Source organism: Callithrix jacchus, chromosome 4 (assembly GCF_049354715.1).
Source record: "Callithrix jacchus isolate 240 chromosome 4, calJac240_pri, whole genome shotgun sequence".
Taxonomy (NCBI): domain Eukaryota; kingdom Metazoa; phylum Chordata; class Mammalia; order Primates; family Cebidae; genus Callithrix; species Callithrix jacchus.
Window position 1 is genome coordinate 140,911,999 of NC_133505.1, and position 20,531 is coordinate 140,932,529.

Genomic DNA, 20,531 nt, shown 5'->3' on the forward strand with positions numbered 1-20,531 from the left:
GTGTGCACTACCATGCCTGACTAATTTTTATATATCTAGCAGAGACAGCGTTTCACCATGTTGGCCAGGCTGGTCTTGAACTCCTGACCTCAGGAGATCTGCACCCCCCTTCAGCCTCCCAAAGCGTAGGGATTACAGGCGTAGGCCACCTCGCCCAGCCATATCCTGGGAAACCTTTTAGTCCTGGGCAAACCAGGACAATTGGCCACCTTACACATGATGCAGTTTCACTGGGCTATGATATACATATATATATATATATCACATTTTCTTTATTCACTGATTGATTGATGGACATTTGGGCTGGTTCCATATTTTTGCAGTTTCGAATTGAGCTGCTATAAACATGCATATGCATGTATCTTTTTCGTATAATGACTTCTTTTCCTCTGGGTAGATACACAGTAGTGGAATTGTTGGGTCAAATGGTAGCTCTACTTTTAGTTATTTAAGGAATCTCCATACTGTTTTCTGTAGTGGTTGTACTGAGATACAATTAATTGATTTCATATAATAATTTCCGCAGAGCAGCAGTGATCCATTTTTTTTAACAACTTTATACTACTGTGATATTAGATTTGAAATATATTCGAATAAAATAAAATATAGATCTTAGTGTTAAAACTGCTTTACCAGCCGGGTGTGGTGGCTCATGCCTGTAATCTCAGCAGTTTGGGAGGCCGAGGCAGGCAGATCACCTGAGGTCAGGAGTTCAAGACCAGCCTGGCCAACACGGTGAAACCCTGTCTTAGGAAAAAAAAAAAAAAAAAAAAACCTGCTTTTCCATTTATATATATTTTGTAATGTGATCATTTGATTACTGTGAATATTATATAGTTTTAATTTGATTACTGTGAATATTAACTACTTAGTGGACAAATTCCTTCCGTTATAACAATAATCAAAATACTTAAGAATGACACTAAGTCATTGTTTAGTTTCACTGACATTTTCTCTTTATAACAAGGCTTTTGTTTTTCTTTTTTGAAAACTGTTGCCCAGGTTGTGCCTATAGAACATTACTATACTGTGCACTTAAAAAATTGTTAAAAGGGTACATGTACAGTGGTTCATGCTCATTTGGCCAACATGGTGAAACCTTGTCTCAGAATACAAAAAATTAGCTGGGCATGGTGGCACGTGCCTGTAATCCCAGCTACTCAGAAGGCTGAGACAGGAGAATTGCTTGAACCTGGGAGGCGGAGATTGCAGTAAGTAGAGATTACGCCATTGCACTCCAGCCTGGGTGACAGAGGGAGACTGTATCTCAAAAAAAAAAAAAAAGGTAAATGAATAGATCTCACAAAATCTAGAATAGATTGCCATCCTATGTTTGTTTGAATATCAGAAAGGAACAGAAGATATTTGATACATAAATATAAGTGGTCTACATTTTACAAGTGGAATTTTTTGGTAATTATAATACATTTTTCATTTATAGGAAGCATGATTGTAGATGTAAAACTGAAGAAAAAAGTTATTAAAATTTAAATCTCTTGAACTTGACAGCATGGCAAAATATGGCAAAAAATAAATAAATTAATTAAATTAAATTTAAATCTTAAGAAAAAAGGAAAGGCCTTTTGCCTCTTTGCCTCATTGAAATCCTGAAAGCAAGATGCGTCAATAGCAGCTCTAGGGGAGCCATTCATGAAAATTTGGCCAGGGTTCTCACTCTTGTTGCTTCTGCTCCAACCAGCATGGTCTGATCCAGAATCTGTGCAAGGAATTTTTCCATTAGTATTCAAAGTTAGAGGTAAACTTCATTACTCTGGGCTAAGTGATCTTCCTTGAAAAGATTACCAAAGTCATCCACCCAATGAAAGAAACCGTGCTAGCTCTTGGTACACAAAAGAATTTAAAAAGAAAAGAAAGTATACCCAAAAGATTATAAATCACGCTACTATTAAGATACATGCACACCTATGTTTATTGCAGCACTGTTCACAGTAGCAAAGACTTGGAACCAACCCAAATGCCTGTCAAAGATAAAGAAAATGTGGCACATATATGCCATGGAATACTATGCAGCCATAAAGAAGGATGAGTTCATGTCCTTTGCAGGGACATGGATGAAGCTGGAAGCCATTGTTCTCAGCAAACTAACACAAGAATAAGAAACCAAATACCACATGTTCTCACTCATAAGAGGGAGTTGAACAATAAGAACGCATGGACACAGGGAGGGGAACATCACACACCAGGGCCTGTTGAGGGGTGGGGGGCTCAGGGAGGAATAGAATTAGGAGAAATACCTAATGTAGATGATGGGTTAATGGGTGCAGCAAACTATCATGGCACGTGTATACCTATGTAACAAACCTGCACGTTCTGCACATGTATCCCAGAACTTAAAGTATAATGAAAATAATAAGAAAAGAAAGAAGAAGAAAAATAATGTGTGGAGCAGCAACATTTCATGGATGACATTTTGAGCAGCACTGTAAAATGTCCCTCCTACCTGACTAAGCAGCTCAGTAGGCATCCTGTCCCGGATACTCCACTGAAGTAATACTTAAATTGTTAGAAAGCTCTTCACAGGGTGAATTGAAATCTGGGTCCTTGAAACTTTGGTTCGTGGTTCTAACTCACTTTTAAATTACAAAGAACAGGTCTACTCTCTCTTCTATAAAATAGTATCTCAAATATTTGAAAGTAGCTATTATGTCTCACCTTAGCTTTTCATTTCCGAGTTAACCAGCCCTCTTCTGTCACTGCTCCCAATGAGATGATTTGAAGTCTTTTTATTGAGGTCACTCTGCCCCAGAATATATCCTTTTCGGCAAGTGAACTGGTCCTCTAGGGGCTCCCAAGCCAGGTCCAGATAATAGTCACCAAACTAAGGAGCTAATTTTGAGGGACAGCTTTCAGGGAGGACAGCCAGCATTATTTCTACATGTTAGTAATTAAAATGTTCCCAAGCACCTATAAATCTAACATACCATGAGAGTAAAGAATGCTTTATGACTTAGCCACTTTTTAATACTTTTTAATGCCAAAAAGTTTTAATTGATTATCTACAGTAACTATATGCCTATTTGGGAAAATTGTCATATGTGAGCTTTTTTTTCTGCATTAAGCTCCAATTGCCTTGTTTCCTTGAGGCTTTTTTTCTTGAGACAGAATCTCACTCTGTCGCCAAGACTGGAGTGCAGTACTGCAATCTCAGATCACTGCAAGCTCTGCCTCCCCTGTTCAAGTGATTCTCCTACCTCAGGCTCCTGAGTAGCTGGACGTCAAGCTAATTTTTGTATTTTTAGTAGAGACAGGGTTTCACCATGTTGGTCAGGCTGGTCTCAAACTCCTGACCTCATGATCCACCTGCCTTGGCCTCCCAAAGTGCTGGGATTATAGGCATGAGCCACCACACCAGGCTCCTGGAGGCTCTTGTATAAAACAAATGCCATTCTTACAGGTCTCATTTACTTGTGAATGATTCTTTATCATTATTTATTCAAAAAGTCTTCCCCACGTTGAAGCTGCTCCTGATAAAATCAGGGTCTTCAAGAATGCTTGTTCTCTGTGTCATTATCATTCAAGTATCCCACCATTTTTCATGGTTCTCAAGAACCACAGCATCCATAGCAAATTACACAGAGAGCCCATATAGTAAATTTTAAGCACAGGTTTATAGAAATCCTTGAATAACTATATATAGTTATTCAACTGTTTAAAGGGAATGCTCTATAACTAACTCGTAAAGCTTTAGGTACTTTGCAGAAGTGAGAAAATTTATCAGATAAAGTCCTGGCCGGGTGCAGTGGCCTGTAATCCCAGCACTTTTGGGAGGCTGAGGCCGGCGGATCACCTGAGGTCAGGAATTGGAGACCAGCCTAGCCAACATGGTGAAACCTTGCCTTTCCTAAAAATACAAAATTAGCTGAGTGTGGTGGTGCACATCTCTAACCCAGCTACTCAGAAGGCTGAGGCAGGAGAAGCACTTGAACCCAGGAAGCAGAGGTTACGGTGAGCTGAGATCATGCCATTGGACTTCAGCCTGGGCGACAAGAGCAAAACTCTGCCTCCATAAGTAAGTAAATAAATGAAGTCTCCATGAGACACCTGTGGCTTAGCAGGAAGTTGGAAGCTAAAGAAGTGACCAGCACCTGGAGTTTGACTCCTGGCTGAATCCCATATGGGTTCTTTGGTTCTTTCTTTCCCTGGAATGAAAATTCAAGGAGAACTTCTCCAATAGGATATATGCCATGGGAGTATGATTGAGGAGGGGCAAAAACGTGATGATATAATAAGAAGAGCAAAATGACAATATGCAATTTTAAAATGTTTTATTGTAGAAGACTTCAAGCATACACAACGGTCAACAGTGTAATAAACCTCTATGTACCTATTTTCTAGCTTTAACAATTATCAATAATTTGCTAATCTTATTTTTACCTATCTTGCCTTATTTTTGGCTGGAATATTTTAAATCAAATCTCAGACATGATAACAATTAATCTATAATTTCTTTTAAAGAATTTTTTTTTTTTTAGAGATGGGGGTCTCATTTGGTTGCCCAGGCTGGTTTCAAACTCCCAGCTTCAAGCAATCCTCCCACCTCGGCCTCCTAAAGTGCTAAGATTACAGGCATGAGCCACCACAAAAGGCTTATAATTTCTTCAGAATGTGTTGCTGACAACCTTTTTTTGTTGTCTAACTATCGTGCCATTATCACAACTAACTCCAGCTGGAGTTCAGTGGCCAGCTGACTACAACCTCTGCCTCCCAGGTTCAAGTGTTTCTCATGCTTCAGCCTTCCGAGCAGCTAGGATTACAGGTGCCTGCCACCATGCCTGGCTAATTTTTGTATTTCTAGTAGAGACAGGGTTTCACCATGTTGCCTAGGCTGATCTCAAACATCTGACCTCAAGAGATCCATTCACCTCAGCCTCCCAGAGTGCTGAGATTACAGGTGTGAGCCACTGCGCCTATGAATTGCTTTCAGTTACTGGAAAGTCGAATAGTGGTGGAATTGCTAGGGGAAAAAAGCAGTTATGGTCATTTTTCTCCATTCTAGTTCATCCTTATTTAAAGGCTATTATTCCAGGTCATGTGCGGTGTCTCATGCTTGTAATTCCAGCACTTTGGGAGTCCCAGGCAGGCCGATCACCTGAGGTCAGAAGTTCAAGACCAGCCTGACCAACATAGAGAAATCTGTCTCTACTAAAAATGCAAAATTAGCCAGGCATGGTGGCACATGCCTGTAATCCCAGCTACTCGGGAGGCTGAAGCAGGAGAATTGCTTACACTGGGGAAACAAAGGTTGTGGTGAGCCGAGATTGTGCCATTGCACTCCAACCTGGGCAACAAGAGCAAAATTCCATCTCAAAAAAAAAATAAATAAATTAGCCAGGTGTGGTGGCATGCACTTGTAATCCCAGCTACTCAGGAGACAAAGACAGGAGAATCACTTGAACCCGGGAGACAGAGGTTGCAGTGAGCAGAGATCACACCACTGCACTCCAGCCTGGGTGACAGAGCAAGACCCTGTCTCAAAAAAAAAAAAAAAAAAAATATATATATATATATATATATATATATATATATATATAATTTCAACAAAATAAATACATTCACGTATACATAATTTTTTAAACTTTTTTCCTTTTTTTTTTTAAAAAAAAAATCAGCTTTCGGCCGGGCGTGGTGGCTCAAGCCTGTAATCCCAGCACTTTGGGAGGCCGAGGAGGGTGGATCACGAGGTCAAGAGATGGAGACCTTCCTGGTCAACATGGTGAAATCCCGTCTCTACTAAAAAAATCAAAAAATTAGCTGGGCATGGTGGCGCGTGCCTGTAATCCCAGCTACTCGGGAGGCTGAGGCAGGAAAATTGCCTGAACCCAGGAGGCGGAGGTTGTGGTGAGCCGAGATCGCGCCATTGCATTCCAGCCTGGGTAACAAGAGCGAAACTCGGTCTCAAAAAAAAAAAAAAAAAAAAATCAGCTTTCTCAGGTTGAAATTTTAAAAGCACTTCTGATAATGATAGAGAAGAATTAAAATATAAGATATGTGTTTCTCTCTGATTCCTTTTTGGTTTATAATATTTGCATGACTTTCCATGAATCACTTTAGCAGTTTGTGCTAAAGTCATTAGTTCTTCCTAAGATACAACAGAAATTCTCAAAATGTTTGTTTCCTATTAGCCAGGGAAGTTGATTTTCTCATATTCCAAGTTGCATATCAAAAGTAGAAAAAATACTTTATCTCTAGGGAAGCGAAAGCTTGCTTCTCAAACTGCTTTAGTGAGGCTTTAGGAAATGGCCCCTGGCTGGCTGGTATCATAGGATATAATACCCTCTTGCAAATGCTAATTTTGAATTCTGTTCTTTGTATCTAGGAGAAGAAAAAGTCTTCCATTGACTGTCTTAGATGGGCTTATCACATTCAACAGTTATTTACTGGGCATTTGTTTTGCTGGTGGCTCACACTTGTAATCCCAGCACTGGAGGCCGAGGTGGGGGGATCACATGGTCAGGAGTTGAGAGCAGCCTGGCCAATATACTGTATTTTTATTGTCTACTAAAAATACAAAAATTAGCCAGGTGTGGTGGTGCAAGCCTGTAATCCTAGCTACTTGGGAGACTAAGGCAGGAGAATTGCTTGAACCTGGGAGGCGGAGGTTGCAGTGAGCAGAGATCATGCCATTGCACTCCAGCCTGGGCAACAGAGTGAGACTCCATCTCAAAATAAGTAAATAAATAAACAGATAGTCTTTACTGAGCATTTGTTTTAAGAAGCTATTACCCTAGTTGTTAACTCATTGATTCCTAGACATTATATTTGGATTGAAGAGCAGAACACAGACATCAGCAAAACAGATCTGGAACCTGATATCCCATACCTCTAAATGTGAAGTATGCAGCAGAGCTAATGTTTTGTCAGAGTTTAAATAAAGGAGGAAGCAATAATGTGGGCACAGTTGTTGAGCTAAGGCTTCAGGGAGGAAGTAGAACCTGAACAGGCTTTTAAAAACACTGGCAACATTTGAATTGGCAAGAGGCGGTAGAAGGGTGTCCTCTCTGGGTGGGACAGCACAAATAAGGGTGTGGGAACAAAACTCGACAAGGATATTTGGGCAACACTTGGTTGAACAATTCCACTGGGGGTAGAAGATTCATGGGAGAAATGATTGGAAGCCACATGGTGGAAGGCTTTAAATATCAATGTGTCCTTCATGCTGTGGAAACTCAGAAGGCTTGGCAGTTGGAATTGGAGAATACAGGAGCTGAGGGCATCAGGGGGCTGCTATAACATCAAAGGGGAGTTGACAGAGCATAAACTCAGATGGGGGCTATGAAAGTGAAAAGGCAGGGATGGGTATGGAGAGTGGCTAGAAAAATGCTTTGCAAGATTCAATGAATGACTGAAAACTAGGGAAGATGGAGTCCAAAATATTTCATAGCTTTGGAATGCGGTGACCAGGAGGATAGTCATAGAGGGTCAGAGCTGTCCACAAGCTCCAGGAGCTCCAGTAACGTATGTTAGGGACCAGTTAAGGGCTAGAATCCATGTCTTGAGGAAGCACAGTGTACTGTGCTCAAGCTAGTGTGGCAGGCCTGCAGAATGCATGTGGGCCTTTGTTCCTGTGCTTGGCTGAAGGCATCCTGAGAGCACTTGCTCCATCTCTGACTCACCCGACCATACTGCCTTTGGATCCTGGGTGGTGGGTTTCACTCGCACAGTTGAGTGGGTTTCTCATGCCTCTGTCCCTGGGCTACAGTCCCCTACTTCACACCACACATGCAGGGTGCAATGTGGCCACATTATCTCACTACAGCAAACATGCCCATAGTTTGCAAATTTGATATCATAACCGCCACCCTCATAAAGATGATGGTTTGGACAAGGATAGTGGGAGTCTGGTCAAGAGATTAACGCAGGGTCAGAGATCAGGAGTCTTATCATCTTGATCTCTGCAAGCTAATGATTTATGCTTCTTCAATTGCTTAACGTTAATCACATTTATATAACATGAGCCCTAGGAACAATTCATGACCCCTCAAGAGATTGTGATGCCAAGCAACTAGACAAATGTTCCTCCTTCTGTGGTTTTATTTCATTTGCATTCTTTTTGGTTTCAATGCTTTTCAGTTTGGCCCTTGAAACTGCAAATTGCTTAAGGCAATTTGCCACCCAACCCACTTCACTTACTTATGTTTCCTGCCTGGCACAGCAAGCCCTTGAATTTACACTCTGGTCTACACAAGGTCAAGATATTCAGGTCAAACTTCTATTAAATCAAATCTTTTCTATATTCTACACCACTTCTAGAGTTCAGAGAATCAGAAAATTGGGGACCTGAGAAGGGTCTTTTATTCCCTACCCCCTTGCTTTATGGTTGAGGCAACCGAGGACCAATTAAGGCCTAGAGTCCATGTCTTGGTTACATTTTAAGATGTCAACTGGGCCGGGCACGGTGGCTCAAGCCTGTAATCCCAGCACTTTGGGAGGCCGAGGCGGGTGAATCACGAGGTCAAGAGATCGAGACCATCCTGGTCAACAAGGTGAAACCCCGTCTCTACTAAAAATACAAAAAATTACTGGGCATGGTGGCGCGTGCCTGTAATCCCAGCTACTCAGGAGGCTGAGGCAGGAGAATTGCCTGAACCCAGGAGACGGAGGTTGCGGTGAGCCGAGATCGTGCCATTGCACTCCAGCCTGGGTAACAAGAGCGAAACTCCATCTCAAAAAAAAGAAAAAAAAAAAAAAAAAAAAAGATGTCAGCTGAGAACTGACACTAGTTTCTAAAAACTAAAACTGATACTAGTTTCTAAAAATTAAAAAACTAAAATTTATGCTCAATCTTGAAATTTATTCAGTTATCCATTTAATAAATATTTGTGGATAATTTATTATACAATAGGCACAGTCCTAGGAGCCATGGGCATAGGTGTGAACAGATACTGGCCTGGCTCAGTGGCTCATGCCTGTAATCCCGGCAATTTGGGAGGCCAAGGATCCGCCCAGATCATCTGAGGTCAGGAATTGGAGATCAGCCTGGCCAACATGGCAAAACCCCGTCTCTACTAAAAATACAAATATTATCTGGGCGTGGTAGTGGGTGCCTGTAATCCCAGCTACTCTGGAGGCTGAGACAGGAGAATTGCTCGAACCTGGGAGTGGGAGGTTGTAGTGAACCGAGATTGTGCCACAGCTCTCCAGCCCAGGCAACAGAGCCAGAGCGAGACTCTGCCTTAAAAAAAAAAAAAAGAAAGCCGGGCGCGGTGGCTCACGCCTATAATCCCAGCACTTTGGGAGGCCAAGGCAGATGGATCAAGAGGTCAAGAGATAGAGACCATCCTGGTCAACAAGGTGAAGCCGCGTCTCTACTAAAAATACAAAAATTAGCTGGGCATGGTGGTGTGTGCCTGTAGTCCCAGCTACTCGGGAAGCTGAGGCAGGAGAATTGCTTGAACCCAGGAGGCAGAGGTTGCGGTGAGCCGAGATCGTGCCATTGCACTCCAGTCTGGGTAACAACAGCAAAACTCCATCTCAAAAAAAAAAAAAAAAAATGCTGGATGAGGTGGCTAACGCCTGTAATCCCAACACTTTGGGAGGCCAAGGTGGGCAAATCACAAGATCAGGAGTTCGAGCACAGCCTGGCCAATATAGTGAGACTCCATCTCTACCAAAAATACAAAAATTAGCCGGGTGTGGCGGTGGGCGCCTGTAGTCCCAGCTACTTGGGAGGCTGAGGCAGTAGAATTGTTTGAACCTGGGAGGTGGAGGTTGCAGTGAGCTGAGATCTGCCATTGTACTCCAGCCTGGCCAACAGAGTGAGACTCTGTCTAAAGCAAAGAAAAAGTTTGCTCTATCAATTGAATAATATATTTGCAAATAATTATAGCAAAAGTAAAAAGACTTCTTTCCTGGCATTGTACTCAGGGAGCCCTCACTCTGGAATGCTTTTTGCCCAGCCATGCATAAAGTTCTCATCTCTTTTAGGTATCTGCTCAAATGGCACCTTCTCAGTGAAACCTTGCTTGACATTTTAATGGAAACTTTGTTCCCATTTCCTGCTTTATTTTTCTCCATGACACTTACTTCCTAATAAGTAATTTTCTTATTTGTTTTGTTTATGATCTCTCATAAATTTCATGAGTCCTAAATGGGAGCTTGGCACATACAAAATTATTTTTTTTTCTCCAGACAGTCTCACTTTGTCACCCAGGCTAGAATGCAGAGGGGCCATCTCCGATCACTGCAGCCTCTGACTCCTGGGTTCAAGTGATTATCATGCTTCAGTCTCTTAAGTAGCTGGGATTACAAGTGTGGGCCAGCACACCTGGCTAATTTTTGTATTTTTTGTAGAGACGGAGTTTCACCAGGTTGGCCAGGCTGGTCTTGAACTCCTGGCCTCAAGTGATCCATCCAGCTTGGCCTCCCAAAGTGTTAGGATTACAGGCATGAGCCACTGCACCTGGTTGGCATTCAATAAATTTTTGTTGTTTATCCCTAAACAATAAGAAATGTGAATCATAAGTCACACTCCACTTGAACTACTAGAATTGAAGGAGAAAATTATTCTGCCAAAACGTTGTATTTTAACACACATGTCTTCATTTCTTCTAGTGTTTTAATCCTCCTGAATTCCTGGTGTTGGGGCAACAATATGACAGGGTGGGGTTACCTCAGAAAAGTAGGTGCCTCTTTAAATGCCTAAAGGTGAAAGAAGCTATCCCCAACCTGGCAGCAAGGCTGCAACTTGGCCTCCTGTGTAGCTTCTGACACTGCAATTCAATGCCACCTTTTTATTTGCATAAAGATGTAGAAAGCTGTTTAAGCTGTGGTCTACTACCAAATGTACTCATTAGAAAAAAATTCTCTTTTTTGAGATAGAGTTTCACTCTTGTTGCCCATGCTGGAGTGCAATGGCATGATCTCAGCTCAGTGCAACCTCCGCCTCCCAGGTTAAAGCTATTCTCCTGCCTCAGCCTCCCAAGTAGCTGGGATTACAGGCGCCCACTACCACACCCAGCTAGTTTTTGTATTTTTAGCAGACACGGGTTGCATCATGTTGGCCAGGGTGATCTCGAACTCCTGACCTCAGGTGATCCACCCGCTATAACCCCACAAAGTGCTGGGATTATAGGCCTAAGTGACCACGTCTGGCTTTAGACAAAATGTCTAATGACTGGTAGTTTTCACCTTTCAGATTATTGTTTATGACTATAACATAGTATGGAACTGGGAAATAAATAGTCTTCAAAACTCTTTTTTTTTTTTTTTTTTAAGATGGGGTTTCACCGTGATGGCCAGGCTGGTCTTGAACTCCTGACCTCAGGTGATCCACCCATCTCGGCCTCCCAAAGTGCTAGGATTACAGGCATGAGCCACCGCTCCTGGCCTTTTTTTTTTTAAATAGAGATGGGGTTTCACAATGTTGGCCAGGATGGTCTTGATCTCCTGACCTTGTGATCCACCCACCTTTGTCTCCCAAAGTGCTGGGATTACAGGTGTGAGCCATCATGCCCAGCCAAAATTCTTTTAAAAGATTCAAGTTCAATTCAATAAGTTATTTGGATTTGTTCTAAAACTATGACTAGATTTTCTTGCCCTCATCAAAAGCATATTTCTTTCCAGTAGTCTCAATCATAGCTACCCGTTACAATGAGGAACTTAAAAAATGAAATAACAGTGCTAGATCCCATCCAAAGGGAATAGGGAGACTGGGTAATCGATGTATTTTCAAGCTCCCCAGAAATCTCTTATTTGTTTAAACCAACTTCTGCCAAATGCAAGTAATACAAATTGAGCAGTGTTTATCCACTGGGTATAGGCAAGAACCCAAATATAGCTATTTTAGGGTCATTATGCTGTATAAGGATAATATAAAAAAATGATTCTTGGGCCGGGCATGGTGGCTTATGCCTGTAATCCCAGCACTTTGGGAGGCCGAGGCAGGTGGATCACAAGGTCAGGAGTTCAAGACCAGCCTGGACAAGATGGTGAGACCCCGTGTCTACTAAAATTTCAGAAAAGTAGCTGGGCATGGTGGCACAAGCCTGTAATCCCAGCTACTTGGGAGGCTGAGGTGGAGAATTGTTTAAAATATCTGGGAGGTGGAAGTTGCAGTGAGTAAAAAACCTGGGAGGCGGAGGTTGTAGTGAGTCGAGATCATGCCACTGCACTCCCCAGTCTGGGTGACAGAGCAAGACTCTGTCTCAAAAAAAAGTGATTCTTAGGCCTAGGTTAAACAATGAACAAACATCCAAACAAACATCCACTCCTAGGCTGCATGGAGAAAAGAGAAACGTTTTAAATATCTCTCATTGCAAATGATGCTCTATTCCTTAGGGTTTTTCTCCTTGGACTTAACTCCAAAAAGGTACTCGACATGAGAGGAAAAAATTAAAATCTGGATTTGGATTTTATGCGAAGTTCTAGGAGAAATGTTCCTACTCTTTCCTATATAGGAGCTAAGTCAAATCCAAGGCCAATGTGATTATAATTTGCTCTATGCTATAATTTGTAATGTTTAACTTTGTTTTAGCAAAAAAGTCTGATGCTTGTCTTCCATTAACACTTTAGCCATAGACTCTAGACTGCCACATGCAATTGTTAATAAATGTATGGTTTTTTTTCTTTGTGATGAATGGAACTAGACATCTCCATTAAAACAGTTGCTGTTTTTCTCATGCAGCAGGCTAACTGTACAGTATTTAATGGTCTACAGGTCTAAAATATTTCTTATACGCCTTGGCTTGCATAAAATGTGCTTCTGCTAAACCAGTTAATAATCTGGCCATCCCAAGAGTCCAGAATGTTGAGTTAATTTTTTACAGAGGTTCCCAGATGTGCTGGAAGACTCACTCTTAGCAGGTCTTGCCAATATTTTTTTAAGATTATATTTGGCTTCTCTTGTATTTGATAGGAAACACATGTTAAAAACAATAGCTGACAAACGTGAAATGCATTTTTTCTGCGTAAGCAAAAACACCATGAATACAGCTTTTACAAAGGTTTGAAAGGCAAAGATATAGGATTTTCACTGCAAAACTGGGTTAGCATTTAGGCAAGTTAATCATACATCTCGACAATGATTCTTTATCCAATATTTCTTTGGTATTCAGTGGGCAGGTCATTAGAGCTATGAAGAAATAAGTGGGAGAATGTCCAGGGAATGAAAAGCATGTATATAACATGTGGAGAAGTGAATAGATTTACTAAGTATTCAACTTTAAGAGGTGCAGGTTCTGATCCCAGCCAGATCACTTGAGTTCTTAACTTCTGGGAAGTTAAAAGTAACAATGTGAGTCTTTGAGTGTTTCAAGAAGATCCTGTATTAGTTGCTTCCCTTTGCAGGTATTTTCCATGACATTTCCATGTGTTTTCTCTAGGTTCTCTGGCAGGGCATCGTATACAGCTTTACTTTTGCTTTTTCTTTCAGTCTATATTTTCTTTTCTATGTATTTTTAGAGGGCAGTGGGAAATACTGCAATGTACTGTAAGTGTCCTTTCTCTTTACATGAATTGAATTTATATTTTATTGTTGCTTTTTTCCAGGTCTAGTCTTAGTAATCTTATAATATTTATGAAATCGAATTGTGGGCTGATGCGGTGGCTCACGCCTGACAATCCCAGCACTTTGGGAGGCCGAGGCAGATGAATCACTTGAGGTCAGTGGTTCAAGAACAGCCTGCCCAACATGGTAAAACCCTGTCTCTACTAAAAATACAAAAAATTAGCCAGGCATGATGGCATGCACCTGTGATCCCAGCTACTCAGGAGGCTGAGGCAGGAGAGTCACTGGAACTTGGGAGGCAGAGGCTGCAGTGAGCTGAGATTGGACCACTGCACCCCAGCCTGGGTGACAGAGTGAGACTCCATCTTGAAAAAAAAAAAGAAGTACAATGGTGGATCCAGACTCTGGTCAAGGATCAAACAGACATTTAAGATATTTAAGGGCAGGAAGGTGCCACTGAGGAAGAATGATGCTATCTTTAGCTATCTCCAAAAAAAGGAAATAAATGCCATTGCAATCTGGTATTGAGGTTTCCCTAGATCTAGAATTTCAAGCATTTCAATTCACACTAAAGTTCAGAATAATAATTACTGCTAATATTTGTTTATTTATTTATTTATTTTTATTCTTTTACTGTTGTGCTTTGCCTCAATACTGCTAATATTTTTAATGGCACATTTGCAATGGGCCAGACACATTTATTATCTCGTTATCTCAGTTGATCCTCAGAAGGACTGAGTACTCTCAGTAGTCCCGTTTCTGTGGGGAAGGAGTCATGGACAAGTTAACCTTTCAAATCTTATCCAGTTACTGCTTGCCAGGAGTAAAAGAAAAAAAAAAAAAAAAGTAAAAAGAAAAGTGGGCTGGGCGAGGTGGGCTGTAATCCCAGCACTTTGGTAGACTGAGATGGGAGGATCGCTTGAGCCCAGGAGTTTGAGACCAACCTGGGCAACATGGTAAAACCCCATCTCTACCAACCTCCCCCTACTCAAATTAGCTGGATGGTGGTACATGCCTGTAGTCCCAACTGCTTGGGAGGCTGAGCTGGGAGGTTCATTCACCTAAGCCCAGGGAGGTCGAGGCTGCAGTGAGCCAAGATCGTACCACTGCACTCTAGCCTGGGTAACAAAGAGAGACCTTGTCTAAAAAAAAAAAGAAAGAGAAAATCTTATCAAAGGAGGAATTACAGGAAGGAGCCACCTCACCCAGTTCCCAAAAAGACATTTTTTAAAAAGTAGGAAAGCTTTGTGCTGTTTTCACTTGTTCTTTCCCCACCTCCTGCCCAGCTTAGGAGTTAACCTGCATGGCTAGTCCCTGGTCACTGGCACCGGCATTGTTTTGAGACAGAATCTCACTCACTTTGTTGCCCAGGCTGGAGTGCAGTGGTACAGTCTCCACTCATTGCAACTCCGCCCTCCTGGTTCAAGTGATTCTCCTGCCTCAGCCTCCTGAGTAGCTGGGATTACAGGCATGCACCACCATGCCTGGCTAATTTTTGTATTTTTAGTAGAGACAGGATTTCACCATGTTGGCCAGGCTTGTCTTGAATTTCTGATCTCAGATGATCTGCCCGCCTTGGCCTCCCAAAGTGCTGGGATTACAGGCGTGAACCACCTCACCTGGCTGTGACATGCATGGCCTTTTTTTAAGCTATCTGGAGCTATCTGAAGGACTAATGCAAGGTGCCTGTCCCGCAGGATGAAAAGTGGAGGGCATTGCTGGAAAAGCATTTAAAGCAGATATACAAGCTGAAGCTGGCTGGGACAAAAGATTACAGCTACAGCTAAGAAGGAAAAGCATGTCCTAATGTGCTTTGCATTTACTTACTCACTTTATGCTCACAACATCCTTTGAGGAAGGTAAAATTGTCATCATCCCCATTTTACAGATGAGAAAACTGAAATAACTTGGGAAAAGCAAATGCAGTTAGCAAACCCAGGCTTTGGCTTTTCATCATTTCATCATATTAACTCCAAATATGCACAAACTAACATCAAAATGAGCCAGACTACAATACACATCTAGTAAATGTGTAATAAATCTTATTTGAATTTTATATTTTAAATTTCTTTCTTTTAACTATAGAATTTATTTCCGCCTTAATAACCTGTTTGAAATAGAAGACTAAATTGAATTCATTATTATTAGTAGTATTATTTTTGAGACGGAGTCTTACTCTGTCATCCAGGCTGGAGTGCAGTGGCACGATCTCAGCTCACTGCCACCTTCACCTTCCAGGCTCAAGCAATTCTCCCTGACTCAGCCTCCAGAATAGCTGGGATTACAGGTGCCCACGACCACACCCAGCTAACTTTTGTATTTTTGTAGAGACCGGGTTTCGCCATGTTGGCCGGGCTGGTCTCGAATTCCTGACGTCAGGTGATCCGCCCACCTTGGCCTCCCAAAGTGCTGGGATTACTGGCACAAGTCACTGCACCCGGCCGGAATTCATTCTTAATAGCATCAGGATTCGCTTTCTTTCTATATAGTACATAGTACTGTTTAAATTATTAATTTTTTGTGGGAAAATAAAGATGATAAAATAGGAAACTTCCACAAAGCTATGGTTAATATTAATTAGGGTTAAATCTTAATTTCTAGGACACAAAATTTAAAAAAGGTAAGAGGGGCACAGAGAAGGCAAAAGAATATACTCTTGAATAAAACAAGCATTTCTACTGCTTTTTATAACTTGGATTTCCCCAGCCTGTAAACTCTGTAGAAGGGACTGTGTCCTGAATTATTCAGAAGCCAATTTTTGTGCCTTAGCATAATAGCATAGGAACATTGGCCATAGTAGTTGATCCGTGGAGACTTGTTAAGTGAGTGAATGATAAATATGTGTTTTCTTTATTTTATTTTTTATAAAAAAGAGAGATGGGGTGTCACCATGTTGGCCAGGCTGGTCTCGAACTCCTGACCTCAGGTGATCACCCATCTTGGCCTCCCAAAGTGCTGGGATTACAGGCATGAGCCACCACTCCTGGCCAAACATGTGTTTTACTTGTAGATCAAGTTATTACTGGGCTCTGCTTAAAGGCAGAAGTGGATCGTATGTAAACACATACAGGTGTTTGCTTATGATACCTTATTTTTAAGGTACCCGAGATGCCTCATGGAGAATTTCAAATGCTGTTTATGAAAGGAAAGACAATTCAGGTCTTGTAATAGTTCTTACTACAAATTACTGGGCCTGCGGAAGAGAGATACTAGAGAGACTTGCAGCAAGGCTTTGTCGCACACATATTGTTCCTGTTAGTCATCTTGACTTGGTCTGCAAACGTCCCTTTCCCTTCCCATTAAACTTAACAAGAATAAACCTGTATCCTGGATTAAGTGGCAAAGGTATTTGAAATAAAAATAAAGAGTTAAAAAAATTAAAAAGAGAATAAGCCTGTAGCACTCAAGCACATAAAGGAAAATGGATCTGAACAGTGTATTACTTAAACAGCTGCGAAAGTCATTCATCCTTGTTGCATTTCTCCATGACCACACAAACGTGCCAGTTCCATTTATATTGAACACATATGCTTGGTGTCTTACAGGAAAATGAATGACTATCTTTTCTGAACACTCACGGAAGTAATCCTTTTTTTGTTTTGTTTTGAGGTGGAGTCTCACTCTGTCGCCCAGGCTGGAGTGCAATGGCGCGATCTCTGCTCACTGCAACCTTTGCCTCCCGGTTTCAAGCAATTCTCCTGCCTTAGCCTCCTGAGTAGCTGGGACTGCAGGCATGTGCCACCATGCCCTGCTAATTATTTGTATTTTTTAGTAGAGACAGGGTTCCACCATGTTAGCCATGGTGGTCTCAATCTCCTGACCTTGTGATCTGCCCACTTCAGCCTCCCAAAGTGCTGAAATTATAGGCATGAGCCACCACGCCCCACCTGCAAGTAATCCATTTTTATACAAAATCAATTTTTGAAGGGAAAGGTAATTTCTGATTACCAAAGAAGTGGCTGGGGAAGAAAAAATCTGCTCCCATGCTTCCCTAACCACCACCAACAGTTTCAGTGGGTCCTTTTAGAAAATGCACATGCACATAATATATACATGAATATATATGCAATGAAGTATTCTTTGTTTGCATGTATGCCCAGGTACTCACACGTACCTCTCTGGACTGTATTTTCTGTAGAGAACAGCCAGAATGAGGTTCCAGGGTAGGAATGGAAATATCAGGTAAAAAGAAAAGATCTCTTTTTTTGTCTTAAAAGGAAAACATTCTTGAGACCAGCCTGACCAACATGGAGAAACCTCATCTCTACTAAAAAAATATGCAATTAGCTGGGCATGGTGGTACATGCCTGTAATCCCAGCTACTCGGGAGGCTGAGGCAGGATAATTGCTTGAACCCGGGAGACAGAGGTTGTGGTGAGCCAAGATTGCTCCATTGCACTCAGCCTGGGCAGCAAGAGCAAAACTCCCATCTCAAAAAAAACAAAAAAACAAAAACGCAAAAGAAAACATCTTGTTTGGAATTTTTGAAATTTCTTTCTTAAGCTTAATATTTCTTTTATTAACACTTTCTTCTCAACTTAAAGCAACTAAGAAGCCTATATCCAAAAAATAAAAATAAAAAAATCAGCTCAAGACATAAGAATTTGATATACAGCTGGGTGATAATTACCAGGACTTGATCTTGATAATTAGATTCTGAGAAAGACTGGAGGACAACAGCTCAGAACACAACAGTTTATGTAATGCTCCTGGAGAAGAGTCAGGCTTTATTTCTTAGTGCTATGAAAAATCTGCCTCAAAGATTATTGAGGCAGATCAAAATTTAGAGCTGTGCATGGCACCTCACACCTGTAATTCCAGCATTTTGGAAGGCTGAGGCATTAGGATTACATGAGTCCAAGAGTTTAAGACCAGTCTGGGCAACATAGTCAGACCCCCTTGTGTTAGTCAGTTTTCACACTGCTATAAAGAACTGCCCAAGACTGGGTAATTTATAAAGGAAAGAGGTTTAATTGACTCACAGTTCATCTCAGCTGGGGAGGCCTCAGGAAACTTGCCATCAAGTTGGGAGGCGACAGGGAAGTAAGTTACTTTCCTCACAAGGCAGCGGGACGAAGTGCCGAGAAAGTGGAAGAGCCTCTTATAAAATCATCAGATCTGATGAGAATTCACTCACTATCATCAGAAGAGCAGGGGGAAAACCTCTCCCATTATTCAGTTATCTCCACCTGGTCTCTCCTTGACATGTGGGGATTATGGGGCTTAGGGGGATTACAATTCAGGATGAGATTAGGCTTTCTGTTTGAGTGGGACAGAAAGCCTAATCATATCACACATCTCTACAAATAAAATAAGCTGGGCAAGGTGGCTCATGCCTGTAATCCCAGCACTTCGGGAGGCTGAAGTGGGCAAATCACTTGATGTCAGGAGTTCCAGACCGGCCTGACCAACAAGGTGAAACCGCGTCTCTACTAAAAATACAAACATTAGCTGGGTGTGGTGGCATGTGCCTATAATCTCAGCTACTTGGGAGGCTAAGGCAGGAGAGCCGCTTGAATCTGGGATGCAGAGGTTGTGGTGGGCCAAGGTCACATCACTGCATTCCAGCCTAGGGAACAGAACAAGACTCCGACTCAAAAAAATGGAATGAAATAAGATAAAATAATTAGCCAGGAGTGGTGGTACACACCTGTGGTCCCAGCTACTCAAGAGGCTAAGGTAGGAGGGTTGCTTAAGCTGGGGAGGTTGAGGCTGCAGGAAACTGTGATTATATTACTGTATGCCAGTCTCGGTGACAGAGTAAGAATCCACATCAAGAAAACAAAAAACAGAAATAAAACATCTGTAATTCCAGCACTTTGGGAGCCAAAGCAGGCAGATCATGAGGTCAGGAGTTCAAGACCAGCCTGGCCAATATGGCGAAACCCCGTCTCTACTTTACAAAAAGAAAAAATTAGCTGGGCATGGTGGCATGTGCCCAGCTACTCAAGAGGCTGAGGCAGGAGAACCGCTAGAACCCAGGAGGCAGAGGTTGCAGTGAGCTGAGGTCCCACCATTGCACTCCAGCCTAGGCGACAGAGACTCCATCTCAAAAAAAAAAAAAAAAAAAGTCCCAAACCCCAAAAGGTAACTTGGGACTGTGTAGTGGCTTATTATTACATTCCTCAAATGATCCAATCTACTCATTGAAAGCCTAAGGTGGAAAATGCTTTGTCCACATATATTAAATAGTACATTATTTTCTCCTCCCTGTAAAAAGAGAGTTAGCAATAATGGTATTTGGTTAGAATATGCATATGTGAAAAGAAAATGACATTCACAATAATCACACAGAACTAATGTTTTAATGGCAATATTCAATGCTGGCAAGGGTTCAGTAAAGCTGGTATTCTTATAGGTTGATCATTGAATTTTAATTTTTTAAAACATTATCTGAAAGCTATCACAGATTATTTTAAGAGCTTTAAATGCTCAATAGTTTTATCTCATTTGTCTTACTTTAGGTAATTTATCTCAAATAAACAATTCGTAAATCTATATGCACAAAGCCATCTTGACATTATTTAAAATTGCAAAACACTGGAAGCAACCTAATGCTTAATGGAGAAATGGCTGAGAAAAGTATGGCATATCCACTATTCACCTGATAGCTATAAGGTGTTTTTAATAGTATGGAGGATCAGGCTTGGTGGCTCACACCTATAATCCCAGGCATTTTGGGAGGCCAAGGTGGGTGGATCACCTGAGGTCAGGAGTTGGAGACCAGCCTGGTTAACATGGTGAAACCCTGTCTCTACTGAAAATACAAAAATTAGCTAGGTGTGGTGGTGGGAGCCTATAATCTCAGCTGCTTGGGAGTCTGAGGCAGGAGGATTGCTTGAACTCGGGAGGTGGAGGTTTCAGTGAGCTAAGATGATTCCACTGTATTCCAGTCTGGGTGACAGAGGGAGACTCCGTCTCAAAAAAAAAAATAGTATGAAGAAATGGTACTTATATTATGACACGGTAAAAAAAATGTATTTCAGGCTGGGTGCTGTGGCTTATGCCTGTAATCCCAGCACTTTGGGAGGCCGAAGTGGGCAGATCACTTGAGTCCAGGAGTCTG

At 41.7% G+C, this 20,531-nt stretch overlaps 1 protein-coding gene across 3 annotated transcripts in view; it reads right to left on the reverse strand.

Annotated features, from left to right (window-relative positions):
• SGK1 (serum/glucocorticoid regulated kinase 1) overlaps positions 1 to 20,531 on the reverse strand; it is a 149,936-nt gene that overhangs the window by 41,029 nt on the left and 88,376 nt on the right. The window contains exon 1 of one of the 3 annotated variants that reach the window (XM_078370809.1): positions 18,448 to 18,674. The exons of the other annotated variants lie outside the window; for them this stretch is intronic. The gene's annotated coding sequence lies outside the window, so the exon portion shown is untranslated. Of the gene's footprint in view, positions 1 to 18,447; positions 18,675 to 20,531 lie in introns of those variants that run through there. 3 annotated transcript variants of the gene reach the window in all.